Source organism: Ambystoma mexicanum, chromosome 1q (assembly GCF_040938575.1).
Source record: "Ambystoma mexicanum isolate Mex_15411 chromosome 1q, UKY_AmexF1_1, whole genome shotgun sequence".
Taxonomy (NCBI): Eukaryota; Metazoa; Chordata; class Amphibia; order Caudata; family Ambystomatidae; genus Ambystoma; species Ambystoma mexicanum.
In genome coordinates, this window is record NC_090922.1 from 815,712,541 (window position 1) to 815,734,790 (window position 22,250).

A 22,250-nucleotide genomic window follows, 5' to 3' on the forward strand; every position below is an offset into this window, starting at 1 on the left:
CATGTGAAACTGGATCCCAGATGCAAGGGAAAACCTTCAGGGGTCCACATTGTCTCCTTAGCCTTTTCCCCAGTGGGAGAAGTACAAATGGCAAGTGGAAACTTTACATTACTGGCTGAAAACCCCATTGGAGTCTCTGCCAGTGTTTCTTTAGTTTCCCTGGGTCTGTGGGAACAGCGAATTTAGATGTCTATTATTCAATTCCAGATAACACAAAAGAATATTACAAGGACAGTGTACTTGTAAATGGTCAGGAGACCCCTGCCATTAGAGACACTGGGGCCAGCATTACATTGTTAGATGAATCTTTTTTCAAACCTGAGGACGTTGCTAAGGCACCCAAAAGCCTCACTAAGCTTGCTGGAGGCCCTGTCTAAATGCTTCCTAGACTACCAGCTCTCATCCAGTGCAACAACATGACTGTCAAGATACCTGATAGTGTACAATGTGTGGTGCCTGGGAGAGTCCTGTTGGGGAATTACTTAAAAACTCTTGGAGTTGTATCAAGCACCCCCATGCCTCCCAGCAAAAGGAAACAGGAGCAGACAAGGAAGGCCAGCGAGAGTACCTTAACTGACTCTCTAGTGGATGTTACAGAGGAATCTATAACACCCAGTCCACAGGAATTACTAACTGCTATTTCTTAGAAGAATGAGACAAAGGGGAAACCTAAGGTCTCAAAGAAAAAGCCAGAAAGCACTCCTGTGCTACCAACAAGGACATCCCCGAGAGGACTGCCCAATGTCACACCTGTGACTGTTCCACCAGCTGAGTCCGAGTGTGAGGTACAACCAGGAAAGGTTGAATCAGCTGCTGAAGATTCAGAGCTGGAAGAAGACCTTACCCTTGTTGGAGAGCTGGATCCTAAAGACCATCCTGAGCTGCTGTCTTTACTGGTAGAAGGTGGCCCCTGTAGGGGAGACTTCAGCAGAGGTCAAAGAGAGTGCCCTGCTCTTGAAGGTCTTCGCCACATGCAGCTTCCCAGCTGGACGGGCAAGAGCCAGGGAAGCATAGGTTGGACTGGGAATATGGCCTCTTCTACAGTGAACCAACTGAGTCTATCCCAGGGGACTACAGAAGACTTGTAGTGCCTCTAGAGACAAGACACCAGTTCCTACAGTTAGCCCACGAGATTCCTTTGGCTGGTCACTTGAGCTTCAAAAAAACCAAGGAAATAATTTCTGTATATTTCTACTGGCCTAAGCTGGGGTCTGATGTAGATAAATTCTGTAGGACCTGTCACACTTGTCAGACATCTGGCAAGAGTGTAGCCAAGAATGTGGCACCTTTTGGTGCCTCTCCCAGTGGTGGGAGCCCCTTTTGAGAGGGTAGGAATCGACATTGTTGGTCACTTAGACCCTCCAACCTCTTCAGGCAATCGATTCACATTGGTTGTAGTAGAACCATGCTACTATATCCTGAAGCTATACCTATGAGGACTGTTACAGCTGAGGCTGTTGCTAAGGCCCTACTTGGTATTTTTACCAGGGTAGGTTTTCCTAAGAAAGTCATTGTGTGTGTGCTCAGGAAACGGGCTGGGAAGGTCTGGTCCCAATCCACACTACTGGTGACAGGATATCTGGAGTGCCTGAATAACTGAGACCACTGTGGACCATGATTGGTCCATGACTAGGATGCCTGCAAGAGAGCAGATCTATGATTGAAAGTCCTTGATTTTAGCTCAAAGCTAATCTTGGATAAGAGAAGGGGCTCGGCATCCATTCCAGGTCAACACCTCTGTTCTCAAGAACTACAGAAGGAGCCAAGCCTCCTACACGAAGAAACAGACTTGTGAAACCACCACAGACGCATTGGAAGGTTTTGGCACCCTTCACCCTCTGCTGTCCCATCGGACCCCTGCTTTCTTCTTTGTTCTAGAAGGCCTGCCAAGGCACTTCACCCCTTTGAAGTAGTGGGAACAACTACTCTCGGCGCCCCCTGCTTATTCACCGAAATGAGCCCCTTCGGAAGTGTTCCTGGGCCATCAAGTGAACTGTCCAGCTCTACCTCAGGGTATCCTGCAGAACAGCCGCTGCCTCGAGTGCAAATCGCTTGCTTGTGGTCCTGTGCATTCTCCCGCCAAAGTTTGCAGGCCTAGCTCCTCTGGGTCCCAAAATAAGAGAGTGTGTAACGCGGACCATATCTGTGATTCCCACGTCACTACCTGTTGGTGATGGTCGCTGTAGATCCCTTGCTGTTCTGCTCTCCTGTGCCCTGAATCCTGCAGCACCAGAATTTTCATCATACCTCTTTCGGACGCTAAGAAAAGGCAATTGTCCCATCACAGACAATAGTTCTATTCCGCATCCGCTGAGAGCCGGAGCGAAGCGAAACTGAAGGACTCAAACCTACTATCAACCTCGACTAAACTGGAAAACTCTGGTCGGGACTGTGCTGAGCGTCGGTGAGTACTTGCATCACTTACCGGCGGCCACCTGGCACAACCAATCACTTTTACGTACAAGTATCCCTTAAATGTATTAGATCTTGGCTGGGTTAGCATGCGCTCCCTAGCTATTCTCACCTTTTGAAAACTGCTCTGCCGCCAAGGGCAGACGCTGCTCGAATAGTGGGAACCGATTCTTCATCGCCTGATGCCCCTTCCTGACTTGCTACAGCACTCCCAAGAAGAGACGCTTTTTACTTCACCTGCGCGATTGTGCCTCTTTACGCACAACTGTACTGTTGAGCTCAAGGCTCCCCTCTTCTTAGGGCTGAACTAAAGTTAGGGAACGACTCTGAAGAATTGCCTAATGCTATTAATGTGCTAACTCAGCCATCTCTTTACAGGTTGTGGCTGTAATTTATCACTGAATTGCATTAGGAAACTTAATGAATAGATATTGTATAGTACAAGGATTTTGTGTGATAACTGTTTTTCGCATTACTAAAGTGACTTGTTTCTATTGATCCGGGCCGACAATAAATGTATAGTTCTCCAGCATGGGGTCTGACATGGATTCACATGTTCATGAATATTCCCCTTCATCAGGCCGGGAATAATTGATAAAAGAAAAAACAGTTTCACTTTCGTTTACAAACTGTCTTTCTCCTATAAACCAATCACTGAGCTCTGGGTCATACTGCCCCCAGCTAATAACTACCCACTCCCTAAGCCCCTCCTCTGGCAGCCAGCTTCAGATTTTTACTGCACGTCCAAGTGTTGGGAGTCCTCATGTTTCGCTCGTAGAGCTTCCTGCATTTTTAATGCTTTTTTGCTTGAAAATTCCTATTTTTGTTCGATCGAGCCTGTGTGCTCTATCGTTTCTTCATCCGACTAACGGAGATCCGTTTTTCGGTATCTTTCATCGCCCCTCAAGGACAGGATCATCAAGTGTTTCTTCTTCGAAATTTCCAGAAGGCCATTGGGCCTACACCGCACGCCAGACCATGTCGGAGGGGAAGAAGGACGGGGCTTCCCTCTTCAGGCTCTGCACCAGCTGTGGTTTACAGAATGTTTTCGTGGAGAACAAGTATTCCCAGTGCCTTTATTGTCTTCACCCGACGCACAAGGAGGAAGATTGCGAGATCTGTGGTGGCTTTACCAAGCGCATGATGAAGGACGGGCACAGCAGGCTGGCGGCGTGGCTCAAATACAAGGCCCCTGCCCCGGTGGTTCACAGCGGCATGACTCCTCCGGATCCAGCCAGCCACATTGGGCTTCTAAGTCTTTTGAGGGCGCTCCTTTCATGGGGGTCCAAGACAAGGCCAAGCACTGCGAGTCTGGTTCTGTCAGGGTCACAGCGCAAGCAGGTCCTGCGACGGCCAGGGCACCTTCATCATCTCCAGCGGCCTCAAGCTCCAGTCATCACTCCAGCTCTTCATCGAAGAGAAAGTCAGCTACCCCAGGGAAGCTACGGGAGAAACCGGAGAAGGCGAAGCAAAAGGAAAAGGTGGTTGACCTGCCCGTGAGGCCGAGGTGATACAGGCTAAATTGTCCACATCTATCGAGCTGCTGGCGGCCGCCCTTTTGAAGGTGAAACGGGCTGACCAGGTCCAGGGTGCCCCTGCGGCAGCCAGGGTGTCTCTTCCTCCCAGGTGGGAGGCTTTGGCCAAACCAGCGGAAAAGACCCTGGAGAAGAGGATGCCACCCCTTAGCCTGAGGCCGACCCCTCAGGACCCACAAAAGGGGGTGAGGGGAGTGGAAGAACGCCAAGGCACGGATATTACTTGTTCCGACATAGAGGACGAGGGTTCCGTCCACACCATCCCGGAAGACGTTGGGGACGACGATGATGAGAACGGCGAGGAGGTACCTGCCGGAGGCGGCGGCTATGACAAGAATGACGACATTGGCGTGGACGACGACATAGGCGCTGGCCCCAGAAACTCTACTCTCCAGGCACCTCGCAGAGATCTGTTGCATGATAATCTCTCGACCCTCCACATACTGGTGTCGGAGATTCAGAAGAGGATGCTGATATATCCACCACTGGCTCGTCCAGTGATGACCCAGTTGACAACGGGGCCACCACTGCCGAAGAAAAGGAAGAGGGACTGAATGCCTCAGCTCCAACTGCTGGTATGCTCCCCACCTAGGGATATGGGGCCGTCCCCGTCACAGTGACAACAGACACCGATGATGACGGCGGCATCTCTCTGCTGCCATGGGCTTCTCCGCCGGACGAAGTGGGTTCCTTCCACTCAATGATCGCCCACGCATCGGAACTCTTCCAGCTTACACCGGAGGAGACGAAGAAGGAGGGCTTCCTGTATCAATGCCGGGAGGTGAAGAGGAAGACCATTTTGGCAGTGCCCATCCTGGAGAACGTCTGGGATGAGGGGCAGGAGCTGCTGAAGAACCCTGCCTCAGCCCCGGTGAAAAGGGACCGGCTTGAACAGAAATACTGAGTTAGGGAGTCTGCACCCAAGTGTTTGTGGTCACAGCCGTCACTGGACTCAGTGGTCTCGGCGGCTGCGCAGAAGAAGTCGTCCAACCTGTTCTCTTCATCTTCCATTGCCCCAGACAGCGGGGGGAAGAAGTTGGACGCCATGAGTAGGAAGGTCATCTTCTCGACGGCAATGACAGTCAAGGAGGCAAACTCTTTAGCTATACTGGCCAGGTACGACCGGGAGCTATGGTACAAGATGGCTCTGATCCTGGATTTCCTCCCGGAGGACAAACGGGTCGAGGCAATGGAGATCCTTCAGGAGGGCGAGGTGGCGTCAGACCACACCATTACCGTGGCCATTGCGGACACAGGGTTCCGCCAGATGGGCAACAGGGTTTGCCTCCATCGTCGTGGCTGGCTGAAGGCCACCAACTTTAGGCAATAGGTTCAGCCAAGGGTCCTAGACATGCCGTTCGACAGAGACAATCTCTTCGGAAAGGCTGTTGATGAATCACTCTAGGCCATCAAGACCGACACAGAGATGGTCCGTGCTCTGGGCACACAGCAACAGCAACGTCCATCCTTTCGTTCCTCAGGAGGGAAGTCGGGCATATCTTCGAAGGGTTTCGGCGGCGGATCGTCTTCTTACCGCCAGGCCTCCCATTCCACGACCCAGGAAGCCTACAGGGGTCGCTCCAAGGCCCTTGGAGGTGGCCGCCATCATCATCAAGGCTCCCAAGGCGGCGCTCCGGCCTCCAAGCAGGACTGAACTGGCCAAGACGTCGGGCCCCCACCCCTGCACCCCGGTGGGAGGCCAGCTGGCAAACTTCATCAGCATGTGGGAAAACATCTCCATCGATCGATGGGTGCTGGACGCTCTCGCCCACAAACACACTTTGGCGTTTCAGCAAAAGTGTCTGCAAATACCAATGGTGGCCCGGCAGGAACAACGCTTCCTTCAGCTGCTGCTGGAGGTTCGGGCCATGTTAAAAAAAAGGGGTGATAGAGCTTGTTCCGAAGCGACTCCGGGGCTCCAGAGTTTACTCAAGATACTTTCCAGTAAGAAAGTTTGATCTTTGACGACTCAACAAGTACATCAAGTCACAGAAATTCAGGATGATCACGTTGCTCAGCCAACTAGAGGAGGGACACACTCTGTCATCATTGGATCTAGAGGATGCGTACTTCCACGTCCCCATTCATGAAAAACATCACAAGTTCCTGCGCTTCATCGTACAAGGGAAGCACTACCAGTTCAAGGATCTCCGCTTCGGGCTGAAGTCGGTGCCCAGAGTCTTTACAAAGTGCCTTGCTCCAGTAGCGGCCCATCTGTACCTACAGGGGATACATGTGTACCTGTACCTCGACGACTGGCTCATCAGGGCAAGGGACGTTGCCGTCGATCACACAGAGAGGCCCTTCCAGCTTCTGACGGATCTGCGGTTCTCAGTGAACTATGCAAAGTCCTGCTTGACTCCATCGCAGGACGCGCTATTCCTGGGGGCCAGGCTCAACATTGTGTCCTGCCTGGTGGGCGCTTCCGAAGAGACGATAGCGGCCCTTTTGGGCAAGGTGCAACGGCTGTTAGCATTGAAGATCGCCAGGGTGAGGACCATCAAGTCGCTGCTCGGCATGATGTTGTCATGTATCTACCTGATCCGGCTCTGCAGGTTGCAGATGCGACGGCCACAGGAATTCCTAGACGCACGTTGGATCCAGGTCTCCCGAAGTTTCAAAGACAAGATTGTTCTCGACGAGGAGTTCCGTCGAGCGATAAGGTGGTGGGTGTGCGCTCCCAGAGCCCCCATACCAGGACACGGTCACGACGAATGCTTCCCTGAGGAGCCCACACCGGATGTCTCCACGAAAGAGGCTTGTGGCAACCGGAGGAGAAGGAGCTCCACATCAACATACTGGAGCTGCAAGCAGTGTTTTGGGCCCTCAAGTCATTTCTTCCGTCTCTCAAGGGCAAAGAGTTGAGAGTCTTCACCGGCAATACCAACACAATGTTTTACATCAGGAAGCAGGGGGGCACCAGGTCCCTGGCGCTCTCGAGGGAGGCTCAGGAGCTGTGGCACTGGGACGTCGCCCAGGGGATGTTTCTCATTCCTTTCCACCTCGCGGGAGTGAAAAACACTGTCGCAGACTCTCTCAGCGGGGAGCTGTGCTCTTGCCACGAGTGGGAGATTTTACAGGATCAAGTGGACAGCCTCTGCCTCAGGTGGGGCAGGACCCAGATCAATCTATTTGCGACGTCGAAGAAACACCAGGTGCTGGAGGTTTAGCAGTAGGTTCCCTCAGCCAGGGAGCTTGGGGGATGCATTCTCCTTCCCGTTGGAAGGCCTGTTCCTGTACGTGTTCCCTCCGTTACCTCTACTACTACAAGTCATCAGTCAACTCAGACGGTGCTGGTGCAGGATGATCCTCGTCGCACCAGCGTGGCAGAGGCAGATCTGCAATCTGGACCTTCTCAGCATGTCAGCGGCACCTCCAGTCAAGCTACAAGTGGTCGCGGATCTGCTAGCGAGGGATTGCTGAACCTGAAGGCCTGGCTCCTGCAGCATTAGAGTTCGGTTGGTACCAGCTGCCGGCGGACTGCAGGGAAGTCCTTACCAGGGCCAGGGTGTCGTTGACTCTTAAGTGCTACGGACACAAATGGAAGCGCTGGTGCCAGTCCCAGAAGATTAACACTCTGAGGGTCACGCCCCCCCAAGTCCTTCCGTACTTCTTGTCGCTGGCTAAGTTGGGGCTGGCACACACCGCCATCAAAGTGCATCTGGCGGCTATATCCCGCTACACCAGATCTCCGGAACGGTCTTCTCTTTGGTCACACTGTCTAGTGAAGGAGTTTGTTAAAGTACTTTTCCGATCGTTCCCGCCGGTTCCCCTGCGTGGGAACTCCATGTGTTGTTGACTAGGCTCATGGTGGCCCCCTTCGAGCCTATGCATCAGGCTCCTCTCAAGTTCCTTTCTTGGAAGACAGCTTTCCTCGTGGCCATCACCTCTGCCAAGAGAGTGGGTGAGATCCAGACCCTGTCCTGTAAGTGGCCCTATTAGACTTTCCACGAGACGAGGGTGGCGCTACGGATGCACCCCTCCTTCCTGCCCAAGGTTCAGTCAGAATTTCATCTGAACGAACCCTTGGTGTTGCCTGTGTTTTTTCTGATGCCTTCGTCGCTGGCTGAAAGGACTTTGCACTCGCTGGATGTGGCTCGAGCGCTGAAGTTTTATGTGGCATGAAGAGTTTCCGGAAGACTTCTCAGCTTTTTGTGAACTTTGTTCCTGTGAACCGTGGGAAGGCCTTGTCCAAGGCTTCCATCTCCAGGTGGCTCTCCAGCTGCATCACCAGGGGTGTTGCTAGGTCTGGCAAAGATCCAGGGCTACACTAATGTCAGGACCGTTGGGACTCGGGGCTAGCTAGTCTTTTGGTTGTAGCCCCTGAGATTCTATCTGGGGCTACAACCAAAATACCCGGGGCTATAGCGCCCTCAGCCCCCACCCCGAGCAATGACTCTGTGCATCACTCATTGTCACCGGTTGGCAAACCGACCGCTGCCTGGCCATCCAAGAGCCCATTCTACCAGAGCAATTGCTGCTACAACAGTGTTTTTGTCTGGTGTGCCCCTGCTGGATATCGGCAGTGCTGCTACGTGGAGGTCTACGCACACCTCCATGATTCTACTGAGTCAACAGGGATTCCAGAGAGGAGTCCAGAGACGGCCAAGCAGTGCTATGCAACCTGTTCGCTTGATGGTGAGCCTGGTGAGGAGGTAAGAGTAATTGCTTCTGTTGAGCCTTGCCACCTCCTGTGGTTGTCTATGTATGTACTGCTATGTATTCTTTATTCGTGAGTATGTGAATCCATGCCAGACCCCATGCTGGAGAGGGAACAAGTTACTTACCTGTAACTGTTGTTCTCCAGCATGGGTCTGGCATGGATTTACATGCAAACCCTCCCTCCTGCCCCTCTGCGGCTCTTCTTGGTCAAACTGCCACCTTACGTGCTACCAAATCTGAAGATGGCTACCAGAGCAGGGGCTTAGGGAGAGGGCAGTCATTGGCTGGGGGCAGTATGACCCAGAGCTCAGTTATTGGTTTATAGGAGAAAGACAGTTTGTAAACAAAAGTGAAACTTTTTTTTCTTTAAACGAGGATTCCTGGCCTGATGACAGGGAATATTCATGAGCATGTGAATCCATGCCAAATCCATGCTGGAGAACAACAGTTACAGGTAAGTAACTTGTTCCATATTTTTCATATACACTTGTCTAAGAGTAATTTGTGGTTAATTGCTGTATGTGCTCATTGTGGGCTTCCAATCACTCTCACCCCTCCTGAGACGTAGTCTTGACTACCTGCCAAGCTACCTACATTGGTCTGGCTTGTCCAGAAGGTCCCCTGTGTCACTAAACCGAGGGTGGCCTCCTAAACATCTGCCCACCAGGTCAGAGTTTATAAATCCATCTTAACCGGACTGATGCAGGTTTGCAGCACTTCGGACAGACCATAAAACACATTTGAGTTATACTTTATAAAAATTGGGGCCAACCATTTCCTTCTTATCGTGGTGTACCATCTGCAAAATAATAGGAAGGGGATCTCACTTTCGGGTGTAGCTGAACAACAAGGGCAACATCTTGAATAATCATGTTTTTGACCATTTACTATTTTAGATAAAAGGCTCTTCTTTGAGACAGGGGAAAGTTAATTCAGATATTTTTTTGTGGCGATTGAGATCTTGTGAACAATATATATTTCTAATCTGGACATTAATCGCGACTTTTCAAATTAGTCTTTCAATTGGAGGATTTCCTTGGGGTAAGTCGCTCCGACCGACACTTTCTAAAACAGTCTTCTTATGGTTATGTCACTTTCAACGTTTACCATTGTACAGATGTATCACACCCCTCATTGCTTCTTAATAGATGCTAAGTTCCTTTGTAGATTGTATGGGAATCCAATAAAAAATAGGGTTAAAAGCAGTTACATCATTTATTGGTATACTTCCAATTTCTAAAAACAAATGGACCGTGGGACTCCTTTGTGGTGGCCAAGTATTTGTTTCATACATCTACTTTCGATTTATGATGGGTTACCAGATGCTTGAAACTCCTCTCCTCTGCTTCCGTAATGCCATGGACTGCTTGGGATTTATATACCTTTATGGGCAGCATAGGTAAATTGCTTTCTAATTTCTACCTTAGAGTTCCAAATCAAATTCAACCTGCTCCTGGTCACCTCGTCAGAACTTGTTCACTCTTGTCAAATTTCTCCGACCAGGTGATTGTGTTTTGGAAGCTAATGCCTAAGTAGTCAAAGCTACTAACTTGCTTTAGTGGGGACACAGTAGAATAAAACAATTTCTTCAGGCGTGAATGGTGGCATCCCATAACCGCTGTCTTCTCTATGTTGAAAATTAACTTTCTTTCTATACAAAGAGGAGACAATGCTCCTAATTGTTTTATTAGACTCAAAGGTGTCTTGGAAATAATAACGGAGGCATCCGCATAGAGCAGCGCACCTACTTTTCTTTTTGCAATCTGTCACAATTTCTAACTAGGATCCTGACTACTAAATCATTTATATACAGCCGGAACAGCAAGAGGCACCTCTGTCTGACACCTTTTCTAATAGGAAACTAGTGGTTTTGCCCCACTGGCCACATCGCAACATGATCTTCTTAATGCGTTTGTTGGGGAGTGAGAATTTATTTCAGAACTCTCATGTTTCAAAATATTTCATAAACGGGTTCGATCAAATGCAGCTTTAAAATCTATTAAAGCAATGTACAAAATGTCCTTATTTAAAATAGAATACTTGGTTAAAAGGGTAAACAGTTAGAACATATGGTCAATCATGCTTTGTTTTTTGCTAAAACCTGCCTGATTTTCAACAGAAATAGCAGCATTGGCTTCTAACCCAATCCTCCAAGTGTCTTTATAAAATGTTGCCAATTACTTTGAATAAGTTGCCAATCAAGGAAATTGGTCTATAATTGCAAAGTTGCAGTCTGTCTCTTTTTTAATAAATGGGCACCATTTCCACGTATTTCCAACTTGGGACACAATTACATTTTTTTCATACTGCTAAAGAGAATTGTTGAAAAAGGAACTGTAGTAATTTCATGCTCTACATTCAATGTTCCATGCTGAGGTAGTCATGGAGTGTGGAATTTACAGTATGGAATGTTAGAGGAAAATGCACTGAGAAAAGCTGTTAAATCGATTGAGAGTAACTCTGCGGAAGAACCGGTGGGCATATATGAGATCTTATTGAAGAATAGTTCTTACATGAAATCCGCCTCCTGTAACTTTGTAACGTTTTAGTGGCGACGAGCACACAGCACGGCAGTCCACCGAGTAGCTGTCTATCATTAAACCCGGCGGCACGACTTTCCATCCTACCCTCAACACGCAGGATCCCCAAGTGAGGGACGACCAGCTGGCATCAGGAAAGCGGAGGAAAGTGAAACTCCTTCACCACAAAGCCAAGAAGTGCACACCCCACCTGTGACCGTTGTGCCAAGTTTAGCAGCGGGAAGGGACACAAGGAAGGCAAGGCCCCGTTTCCCCAGCACCAGTGGAGTGAACTGCAGCAGGGGTGGGAACGGGGAGAAGGAAGGGAAGGCCACGAGTGGAGTGAGCTGCGGCAGGTGCGATTAAAGGAAGAAAGGGGGAGGCAAAAGCCTCCAACAATGACATATCACGTCCAGGCCAATATGCAAGGCGAGCGACCAGCTCCCCCCTGCCCTGGAGGGAGGAACCCATGAGCGGCATGCTACGCGCCGCCATCTCTGTTCATTACTAGATTTCGCCGGCAACTTTAGAAAAGGGGCACTAGAGCATGCGCTCTACATACCACCATTTTGGTTTCCACAGACGCCACAGCAAAACATTGGAAACTTTCCTGCACACCTATCAAATTGACGCTCCAGTGCCAGGGAAAAGAAAGAGAGACCAAGTGGCATCCCCACAAATAAACAAATAAAAAAAGAGAACTCAGCAGCCCTAGTTGTATAAAGATTAACCCACATAAAAAAGATGGGGCATACAACAGCCCAAGTGCATAAAGAGCATTTCCACATTTGGAAGCAGAATACAGCAGAAGCAACAAAAAGTGATATATCAATATATAAATATCAACCATGCAGGGAAATCCTCCTCCCAACTAGTTTTTAGATAGTGTTGATCACCATGTGTTTGCGGCACATGGTTTAAACTTTGCAAGTGAGCAGAAGAAATGTCTACTTATCCATTGCTTGGGCAATTACGGTCAAGAACAAATTGAGAATCTTCCTCTGCTCTCCGATGTAGAATCAGCTAACCTCACTGAATATGAAAAATGCATCAAGATGCTTGACAAGCACTATGATAAATCTGTGAGTATCATACTTGGAAGAATACAACAAGGTGGTTGGAAATGGTGTTTCACGCTCTGCCACTTGGAGTTAAGTAAGCATATAGTTAGTACAAAATTGAGTTCCTTGTATCCTCTGCACAAATCTTCCAATAGATGGTTTATTAACAAAGAAGGTCAGCCGACACGTGTATCGAACTTAGTCGTCTTCAAGGCTGACATAACAGAACATAAGCAAATATGTGATCGCAAAACAATACAGAAAATCTACCATGTGTGATCACATCAAGGTTTGAAAATGTAGATATGATGATAGACCATAAGTGGGCATGATTGTTGCATATCATACATGATTACAATGAATTGGATGTATGCATTATTGTAACAAACATTTTTTATTTAAACTTTATTTATTGAGCTTGACAGTACAACAGGGACTAGCAGCATATAACGATAGGCGGATATACAATCAGTATACACAGATGGAGAATAGTACATACATTCAGTGAGAAGGGCCAGCGACCAGGACAACAGTAATACTCAAACATTGCAGTAATAATAAATGCAGCTACCTTAAGCAGATGTAGGGATAGGGGGAGGGGAGTTCCTCAGGGTAAGGTTACATACCCATGTAAATTACATCAGCAGGGGGTAGCCCAGAAACGGAAAAACAAAACAAAGATACATTTTCATGAGATTAATTCAGTCCTGATAGTAATGTTCTAACACAAATTAACTATGGCTAAGATGAGTGATGCACCTCACCCACATCACTCCAAATTAGTGCTTGGGCTATCAACTCTACATTGCTTAATCATGTGTGCTCTCCAATTAGTGCTTGGGCTATCAACTCTACTTTCCCTGTTCACTCTTGCTCTCTAGTTTGTTTGAGTGTTCACCATGTGATACGTTGGTGCTAATTGTTTATAATATCTTGATAGGCTAAATACATATTGTTACCCTGTGAAGTCCCTCATCCAGTGATGTTGTGAGTATACTCTATTCATTACTCACCCAGTCTTAATCCAAACCTGATATGCATAGCTGGTAGCATAAAATGTATACATAATTACAGTGTTGCAGATGTATCCAAATATTGTAAACGAACCCGGACTTAGAATCCAAATAACATGCCATTGGTAACCTACCCTAACTGGCTCCATTGTGCTGTTAGAGTCTAAGTGAATCACGTCTCATGTGGAATGTCCGCAATTGTATTGAGAGAGTTAATACTCTTTCTATGGTAACATTCAGAAAAAAGTTGATATAGATGCACTGTATCTGTTGGTAAAGACCAGCTATTGCATTTTAAACTAACAATAATTATTCAATATTTGCTTAACTTATATGCGCTGATTTGAAATTAATCCGGTGCGCGTTTTCAATTTGTAAATGGGTATAATCCCCCGCAATGTCTCGTCAGTATTGGCCCACAACCTATGCCAGTAAAACAAATAGTATGCTTCATGGACATTGTCCACGTACGTATCCTTGGAACTTACGATTAGTAACTGCATAGTTCACTAAAGTGTTTTAACTTACCAGTATCGTGATGCAGTCACAGGTCTTTCTACCTTCAGCGGCACTCACAAATGCAGCAGGATTTCGCCACTGTATTTACAATAGCGGGCCATGCGTTTGATGTCACACGCACCGTTGTGTGGGTGCTTGCGGCGTCACATGCATGACATCATATGTTTACCTTTGAGTTTGCACATGCTTACTATTATAAATTGCTGTGGTTATAACTAAATTCGCTCAACAGTGTATTAGATATACAAATGTGAAGCAAGCAAATTGGAATGCCAACTTGGCTTGCAGTGCCATTTTACATAATAGCAAATGCACATGTAAATTAAATGTAGTTACAAATGGACTACATGGCCACAGTCCACCGGATTCTGATATCCCCATTGTTACAGTAAGTATTCTCAGTCGCCATGAGACGTACTGCACGTGTGATCAGCATTATATGCGTTGTGTTCGATTTGGACTCTGTGCCCAATATCTGCATGAAATGGTATTGGCTCTAAATCTGTTACCAGTTAAATTCCTATATGAAATAATCCTGACCAATTCAAAATGATGGTCTGCAAATTGAATCACCACTGTAAGTCCAATTAATAAGTTTGAAAAGATATAAGCTCTGAATATGTATTATCATGCACATTTCTGAGCGAACTCTTATGTTCTTTTAGAAATTCTACCATTCTTTACAAATTGTATTGCCCATTGGTCATTGGCACGGTCTGAATAATTGATGCAAATTGCTCAATCTTATAACTCATGTGAATCCTGAATATATGGATGTGATGAGGTGCATCTCTCTTTCAAAAGTACACTTTCTTACGAGGTTGATATACATCACAAGGAAGCAAAAGTTAGGTATCTTTCCAAAATCGGTAGGACAGTATAACATGTAAACATACTCATAGTATTATTTCAAAAATATGCGATTCCCTTGCCATAAAAAAACATTAACCTCGTGGTTTGTATTGAGACCTACTTGAGTACAGCGCAAAAGACAAATATATTTACTCACCATTTATCTATATTTCAATTTCGTATCCCCTCCCCTCTTTCCTCTCTTGACTCTCCTTAGAACAATACATTATAGATCTGCTTTGTCCTCAAATTGATGATTCTGTTGCCAGTGACCAGCAAGTGGCATCTGCTGATCCTAGCTGCTCAAACTGGCTTTTTTTGTATTTTTTTTTATTTTCCCCCTTTTTTTAATTACTAAACCCAAAAAATACATATAAATAAAAAAATAAAACATTCGACTTTTTTTTTCGACATTTTCTTTTCGACATTTTCTTTTCGACATTTTTGACATTCGACCTTATTGTTTCGACTTTTTGACTGCACACCGTTCTCTTACTCTAATGTAAAGTTGTCTAATTGTGCTGCCCACATACAGTTTACCACAGACAGAGATAAGTGCATAGACCACAAAGGTGGTCTTACAATTGATGAAGTCCTTAATCTTAACTCTAGTACGGGTTGGATCAGTGAATTCAAGTCCCGGACCGGGAGCTAGGTGCAGGTAAAATGTTGTTCCCCATTCCCGTTGTTAATGGTGCCAGTGCTTCCGTGATGGGTCTGCTTACCGTGGCCGCTGTGCCTGGCAGCATCAGACCTGTTGGGCACTGTGGCTCTGGCAGGCAGACCTGTAATATGCCAGTCTGGAAACAGTGCCATTAATCTTACCGGCACCCTTGTTTCCAGACCGGCAGGGTCAGAATGAGGCCCACTGTCTTTCGAGAATACAAATTTACATGAAATCCAATGCCATTCCAGTTGTGCAAAAAGTGAGACCAGTGCCTTTAGCCATAAAAGCTGCGATAAAATTAAGAACTTGATCAAGGTGTAATTGAAAGGGTTGGGTCATCTGAGGGGGACCCACCATTCGTCATTGTTCAAAAAACAAATGGGAATATCAGATTGTGCATAGATTTGACATGTGTAAATCAATGTGCGATACCAGATAGACACCCTTTACCTAATATAACAGAGATGTTCGGCACGATTAATGGCGCAAAAATATTGAATACTTTAGATTTAAAGTCTGCGTACCACCAAATTGTTTTACACCCATACTCTAGGAATATAAAAGCATTTATTACTCCCGAAGGGTTGTTTCAATGTAGGCACATGCCTTTTGGCCTTGTATCGGCAGCTGCCATGTTTCAACACATTATGTACCAATTATTTCACCACATGGAGGGAGTATTGTGTTTACAAGATGATATATTGGTTTATGGGAAAACACTTGAACACAAGGCCACGCTTAAAAAAGTGTTGGACACTTTCAAAGAAGCTGGTTTAACACTGAGTAAGAATAAGTGCACATTTCATAGGTCTACCATATAATACTTAGGGCACTAGATATCTGAACAAAGCATTAGACCGAAGAAAGATCTAGTGAATACCATTTTAAACTTTCCCAGTCCCAATAACAAGGAGAAGATTATATCCTTTTTAGGAATGGCTGAGTACTACGCAAAATGTATTCCTGAGTTGGCAAATACAACTTTTCACATGAGAAAGCTTGTGAAGAAAGCAGTGAGATTTCAGTAGGATGGTGAATGTGAGTGTGAATTTGAAGAAATAAAATTTGCTTTGGGTAATGCACCTCCCTTGAAGAGTTTTGATCCCAGCAAGAAAAGTATCCTCACAACAGATGCAAGTAATCATGGCCTAGGAGCTGTGTTGTCTCAGACAAATGAAGGGAAAGAATGTCCAATTGCTTTTGCATCCAGAGTTATAAGAAACGCAGAACATAATTATTCCACAATTGAAAAAGAGCTACTTGCTATTAAGTTAAGTAGGCGATTGACAAGTTCAGTCGATTTATTTGGGGAATGAAATTTGTAGTCATATCGGATCACAAGCCCTTGAAACAAATGTTCATGGTAAAAGGTTTGGATTAAGTATCTTCTAGGATACATAAGTGGGTTGGGGGTCTACAAGATTATAATTGGAAGATAGAATATGTACCCAGAGTGATAAACTAGGCAGCAGATTGTCTGTTGAGGTTAACCAATGGAGTAGAAAATGAAGATGATAATAGCAATGAGGAGGATCACATTTTAAGTGCTAACCAAGAGATTGTATCGGAGAAAGAGTGGGAGGAAGCTATGTTAACAGATTAGGTACTTAGAGATGTCAGGAACGTCTTGAATGTGGCATCAAAAGTAGTGATATCAGAAAAGGAACGATGCCCGATGCCATTAGACATGTGTTTGATGAGTTGCTCATAAATAAAGTATGATTTTGAGAGGAGACAAAGCATTTCCACCTGCCAGTATGAGAAGAACAAATATTCTAGAGATTGCACATGAGGGAAATCAAGGCATGACAAAAACAAAGCAACACATTAGACAAGACTACTGGTGGCCTGGAATGGACTTGCAGGTTGAGAGATTGATCAGAGATTGTCACCTTTGTGAGGATTCCGCAAAGTGTTGTATTGCAAGAGAAGAACCCATGACAGTAATGTCTATTCCCTCTGTACCTTGGGAGCGTGTGGGGTTCGACATTGTGGGACCCTTAAGGAGTCAAGGGACTCTACGGTTTTGTATCATTTTAGTGGATACGGTATCTAGATGGGTGGAGATTTCATGGGTGTAGAATGTCTGCTCCAAGGACATAATTAAGTTTTTGGAGGAAATATTTAAGAGAGAAGTTTATCCCACAACCATTGTGGCTGGTAATGAGGTTCAACTTGTGTCTGAAGAAATTGAAACATTCCTTAAAAGAAATGGCATAGAGCATAAAACCAGCTCGATCTATCACCCAGAGATAAACAGAATTGTTGAGAGTCATTAGGAAATGGAGATTGAAGGAAAGCAGCAGAGGTTACAGTAGTGGCACATAGGTTTACACCCCATGCCACTACAGGGGTTTCCCTTTGAGATGTTGAGGGGGAGCCAACCCAACACCAGGGTTTGTCCACCTTAGTTGGGCAGATCATGTCTGAAAGACATTGATTTTGATGCTGTCAAAGAGAATATTACCAGAAAACAAGTGTGTTATAAAGTCAATTTTGACATTAAGTCGGCAGAAACGAAATGTGTTGTTGAGGAAGGTTACTGGGTATGGATAAAGTTACCCCACACCAGAGCAGAAAAGGGTGTTGATTAGTCTGAGTTTATGGAAGTTGCGCAGCATTTTTATGCAGCAGTTGGGTCTCAGTGGTAGAGTATGGAATGTTAATAGGGTATTCAATTGTGTGAATGGTAAACGTAGTGATAGAGAGAAAAGGTGTCTCAGTGATGTGGATGAAGGAAAGAGTTACTGTGTGGATCGCGCCAAACATGTATGCAGTAAACCTTCATACTCGAAGGACTATGTAGACTGAGTTTGAAGGTACAACTATACCTTCCCCAATGTGTTTCAATTTTATATGTTACCAGCATATATGTATTTATATATATATATATATATCTAAATGATTACTCTGGTTCCCTCCTTTAATGTTTTAGCTTCACATGTTGCCAGGATGAATACATATGTAAGCAAATCAATGTTATTGTTGTTGCCATCTAACTGGTTGCATATTTCTCCAGATAAGTGTAAATAGGTTGTCAGTATGACATTTTCATTTATGATGTTAAGTAGGTTGCCATTCAATTTAACGTCAAATCTTGTTACTGTTATGGTGTAAATAAGGGAGATGTGTAGCATTTCATGCTCTACATGCAACATTCCATGCTGAGGTAGGCATGGAGTGTGGAATGTAGAGTATGGAATGCTAGAGGAAAAATGCACTAAGAGAAGTGTTAAGTCAATTGAGAGTAACTGTGCTGAAGAACCGGTGGGCATATGAGATCTTATTAAAGAATAGTTCTTACCTGAAGTTTGCCTCATGGAACTTTTTAAGGCACACAAACCTTTGGTTCTGCCTTAAACAAGTCTACAGGGAGTTGGTCTACCCCTGGGGCCTTACCTGATTTCTGTGAAAATAAAGCTTTGTATACATCTGTCTCAGTTATAGTAATATGACCTTCGGGTATGAAGGACGGTGACCTCAAAGCAGTATTGCCACTTCGTTTTGTTACACATAATTTACTGAAATAATCGTACCGGGCATCTATTGTTAGAGTGTTCCCCTTAACAGGGCTGTTACTATGTCCTGAGTTCATATACCAGAAACTACTGTTGTCACCATCCTTGGCAGCGCACCACTGGTCCTCCCATTTCTTCGGCTTGCATTCTTATTTCTTTTCCTTTAGCAGATCAAGTGCAATCTTGCTATTTCAAGCTTGCGTACGTTGGTTTTTAATGCTAGTAGCAGATCTCTCTTTGCTATTTGTCAAGCCTTGTCAAACCAGGCATCTCTTGCTTGAATCCTTTGCTTGTTAAGATTAGCCGGGTTGACAGCGAAAAAACAAGATCTTGCTAAAATGTTTGCATCCCCCTTCTTGATGTAAACCCTTGTATACTCTGTATTGCAACAGCATTTCAGGCTCAATTATGCTACTAATAATGCCATTTGTTTAGATTTATCTCGCCCGAATACCAATTTACATTTTTTTATATCAATTTAGTATTTCCATGGCTATCCCCCCCCCCCCCCCTCAGCCCTGCTCTTATTTGGGTTACTTTTAGTTTCAAAATTAAAATCATTAAGTAAAACTTCTATTTCATTCAGGAGTTTGTTTGTCTTTTTGCTTGGCAAAACAACTGCATTCGTTTTCTTTTTCGGCTCTGGAGGCGTCAGGTCAGTGCAAATTTCCCTTTTAGTGCCATCTCAAAGTCCCCCAGAAGTACAACAATCTGACTTAGAGAGGGGATTAATTACAGTACGTAACCCCCCCCCCCCCGTTACTGCTGCAAAGTACAATAGTATTAAAGCGCAAAGGTAGTAAGTCCTATATATAGGATCAGTATGTGCAAGTTTTGCTGTTTGTAAAATAGACCAGAAACAATTAAATCCTGGTGCCCTGGGGAATGCCTGACTGGCTTAATGGGTGTACACTAGTCCATCTTCGACCGCCTTGGGGCCACCAAGCTTCTAAAGGTGCAATGTTCATCGTCTGCATTAGTTTGCAATGGTCAGAGTTCCTGGGCTATTCCAGAAGCAAGACCCGATAAGCGTGGTCCAGGAATTAAAGGTTTTAAGATGACATAGAGCAGCCTAATCAGACAGAAAAGCAGTAAATATCTGAAAAGGAAGTAATTGTAATTTCAGTATTAGTGCTTCCTCCTTCAGAGTTGACCGGTGACCGCGCATCGACAGCTATTGCAGGAGCAGTAGAGATAATGCCAGTAAGCTGTGCGGGTAGGGCTGCTAGTTCCTGGCTTAGATTGAATGAAAGAAAAGAAAACCACCTGAAAAGAAGCAGAGAACAGCCCGCTCCTCTCTGCCCTGCTTTAGCAAGCAGGGGCTCTTAAGCATCAGTAGTGTGCTGGTGCCGCAGGTGCCAATGACGCTGCTCTCGAGCCGCCGCTCGATTTCTGGGTCTGAAAAACTGAATGCTTGTGGAAAAGCAACAAGAAAACAGTGGGAACAGCCGGCTCCGCAGCCTTGTTCTGCTACTACATGCCGCTTGGTAAGCCGGGGATTGAGCTAGGTGTCCCACCCCCACACACTAAAACAGCTGCAGTACTTTCCGGGGTAATACCGTCTCTGCATGTATGGTGTCATTCTCCTCCACGTTTTCAGTATCACTGCTCTCCAGCAACAAAGCTCATTTCTGACTGGAATTTGCTGGATCATAATCTTTGTCTTGGTCATTAGCCATCTTGTCATCATCATTAATGTCTGACCCACCTGTGGGTAAAGGCAGCAAAGATAAACACCTGGGATTTTCTAACTCTTCCCACTGTTCAACTACTTTTTATGTGGTTCTTCCCTGATCTTTGGTGGATGAGATCTGCACCCACACCACTGCTCTAAGATAGTGGACAAACTGAATGTACAACCTCCTCTGTTTGTCTCATGAAAATGAATCGACATGGTGTAATACTGCTGTATTTACTTGTACCGGAGCATGAATACCAGATGTACTTGTGATGTGGGGTGTGGAACGTGAGTTGGACAATTCCTTCAGTTGAGCATTTCTGGTCCCCCCAATGCACACAGCAAGTGCTTCTGTAAAATACAAGTAGCACGTCGCCCACTGCCTTTTGCTTGTTTTGCTGCTGACATGTTGTTCCAAATGTGCCTTGCACACACTGAAAGGTGGGTCAGCTGCCTCCATGAGGGGCCTGCTGCTCAATCCCAGGAAAAATAGATAGGCGTGTCTCTCCCACAAGCGGCCCCCAGCTCACCACCCAATGGTACGTATCTTGTCCACTCCCTTCAAGAGAGCTACACTGACTGGTGTGTCACCAGCCTCCCTGAATCTCTGCCTCTCCCTCCCAGCAAAATCAGACGAATGTGCCTCTCGCACAATCAGCCCTAAAGGATTTCCAGCTCCTCCTGCACCCCCTCCCAAGTGTCACCCACTTTCATATTGATATTGATATATTATTGGTATCGCACTCGTACACAAGTGTTCCAGAGCGTGGCAAGGCAAGGGAGGGGAGGGAAACAAGGGAGAACAAAACAACAATCTTACTAGGCCCAGTGACATTGAAAACGCGCAAGTGCTTGGGAGAGGGTAAGGGGAAAAAAGTGCATGGGATGGGGGAGAGGCGGAAAGTGCTGATCAAAAGGAACACAAATAATAAATGAAACATAAATACATACATAAATAACAAAAACAACAAACAAGGGTAGTACAGCCAGCAGGTGGCAAGTGCTAAGTGTAAGGCAACAGACAGAGTGTGTCTGATAAGTGCAGAAAACGGGGCGGGGGGGCTGTAGTGTTACAGATATGAGATATCTGTCATCAACTCACTTCAAGAGATGGACAGGTTTGTCCACTGCCTCCCTGAATCTCTACTGCTCCCTCCGAACAAAATCAGGCAAGTATGTTCTCCCATACGCTGGCTTTATGGATTCCCAGCACCTCCTGCTTCTCCTCAAAGGTGTTCACTAACTGCATTTGCCTCGTCCAAGCACTTTAAGAGACAGTAACTGACTGGTGTGCCACCTTCTTTCCTGAATCTCTGAAGCTCCCGCCCAGTGTAATCCATTGAGTGTGCCTCACGCCGTAGCTGCCCTGAGCCGTTCCAAACTCCTCCTTTTTCTCCTCGGAGGCGACAACCGATTTCATGTTATGTTCAGTCCCTTCAAGAGATGGACACTGACTGGTGTTCTACCTGCCTCCACTAAACTCTATTGCACAGCAAAATTGGCTTCTCACCCACCTCCCCAAAAAGGTGATGATAGCACTTGGGTTGTTCGCCCTCATCAGTTCACTGAATGCATCATGCAATTCTGTGTAAGCAAAACCAACATGATATCTAACTCTCTGACTGGGTCCCCAGTCACTTAGTACCTCTCCTATGCGTTTTTCTTCTCAACTACTCTAAATGCAATTTTTATTAACCCTGCCCTAAATCTCCTGAGACTGCCTGCATCCATGACCTCCTGCCTCTCTGAAACATGCCTAACAGTGAAAAGCAGCACCAACCATGTGTCCCCTTGAAGCCATGTGGTCGAACTTC

General features: G+C 45.9%; 1 protein-coding gene across 4 annotated transcripts in view; it reads left to right on the plus strand.

Annotated features, from left to right (window-relative positions):
* LOC138537078 (2-5A-dependent ribonuclease-like) overlaps positions 1-22,250 on the plus strand; it is a 402,978-nt gene that overhangs the window by 69,273 nt on the left and 311,455 nt on the right. The window lies entirely within an intron of this gene.